At 38.7% G+C, this 1,874-nt stretch overlaps 1 pseudogene; it reads left to right on the top strand.

The window, feature by feature from the left end:
- LOC107184263 overlaps nucleotides 1-1,874 on the top strand; it is a 43,221-nt pseudogene that overhangs the window by 37,191 nt on the left and 4,156 nt on the right.

Genomic DNA, 1,874 nt, shown 5'->3' on the forward strand with positions numbered 1-1,874 from the left:
TAAAGAATCTGATTAACAGTATGAACTGGTGATTGTAATAGAATCAGGGACATAGAAAGGGAATGGACTGACTCTTCTTGGGGGGGAAAGGAGTGTGGGAGATGAGGGAAGAGACTGGACAAAAATTGTGCATCTGTGGATGAGGACAGTGGGTGGGGAGTGAGGGCGGAGAGTGGGGCGAGAACTGGGAGGAGGGGAGTTATGGGGGGGAAAAAGAGGAACAAATCTAATAATCTGAACAATAAAGATTTAATAATTTAAAAAAAAAAGAACTCACTAATTACACGTTGCCTACAATTATTGAGGTTCTATAAGAAAATATTTTAGAAAATCATTTTCTAGAATATTGTAATATTCTAACATGTCTTCTGGCCAGAGTTTAACCTGGATTGGAAATGGGAAAGCCTCTATCAAAATTCACACTCCATTTTCTTTTCTTTTTTAATATTTTTTATTGATTAAGATATTACATATGTGTTAATGCTCTCCAGTTCCATCCATGCTGTGGCAAATGGTAAGAGTTCCTCTTTCTTCTTCCTCTTCTTAAAGAATACCTTTCAGCGTTTCATATAATGCTGGCTTGGTGGTGATGAACTCCTTTAGCTTTTTCTTATCTGTGAAGCTCTTTATCTGACCTTCAATTCTGAATGATAGCTTTGCTCTGTTTTTATAATATTGCCATTGCATGCCAGGAGGTTTGAGCAGGTATCATTTGCAAATGTAGGCAACTCTTTGTCCCTCTTTGATGTGAGTTTTCCTCATTGTACCTATCTTGAGCTTTGTTGAATCCTTCAGTGGGTCTTGGAGTACTCAAAACTGTGATTGGCCTATAGTTGCTGGTAACTTCAGCACTCACCACCTGATTGTCAAAGTTGAAAATTTGTTTTCTTTCAGGTATGTCATCTGAAGATGACCCAGCCTTTATTCCAAAGCCCGGAATACAAGATTTGTTCTCTGAAATAATATTGGTAAGATATAAAAGGTGTCACTTTGATACTGTACACTTAATAAAAGCCTTGGAATTTGAGGAAGAGTGTGATGAGAAGAGGGGGAATTAATATAAACAGAACTAATCTGGAATAATTATCATAATAAAATTGTTGTTACCTATACAGGTCAAGTGTATTATGCTTTTGGGAAACCTCCCATATTAAAGTCAGTTCCATTGGCAGATCAATGTGTTTCTGAAGGTGAAAGTCGAAAACAACTTTTTTTTTATATATATTTTATTGTTTTTTTTACAGAGAGGAAGGAGAGAGATAGAGAATTAGAAACAATGAGTAGAGAGAAACATCGATCAGCTGCCTCCTGCACATCTCCCACTGGGGATGTGCCCGCAACCCAGGTACATGCCCTTGACCGGAATCGAACCTGGGACCTTTCAGTCCACAGGCTGATGCTCTATCCACTGAGCCAAACCGGTTTTGGCTGAAAACAACTTTTTACTGTTATGCATTCTTGGAAAGGAAATCTGGAAAAACTAGGAATTGTAGTCTGTAGTGTAACTAATCCTTTGAATTGCTTAAAATGTAGGGTGGGATTATATTTTCATGCAATCATTTCTAAAATGTAGAGATTTATGATGTACCTATAAAATTTAAATGTATTCACTTTGGAAATCTTGTTAATTTTATATACATATATATATCCTATTGAGTTTTTACAGAGAGGAAGGGAGAGGGCTGGAGAGTTAGAAACATCGATGAGAGAGAAACAGCGATCAGCTGCCTCCTGCACATCTCCCACTGGGGATGTGCCCGCAACCCAGGCACATGCCCTTGACTGGAATTGAACCTGGGAATCGCCCTGTCCGCAGGCTGATGCTCTATCCACTGAACCAAACCGGTGAGGGCACCAACCCACACTTTAAATTT

Source organism: Myotis davidii, unplaced genomic scaffold (genome assembly GCF_000327345.1).
Source record: "Myotis davidii unplaced genomic scaffold, ASM32734v1 scaffold965, whole genome shotgun sequence".
Lineage (NCBI taxonomy): Eukaryota > Metazoa > Chordata > Mammalia > Chiroptera > Vespertilionidae > Myotis > Myotis davidii.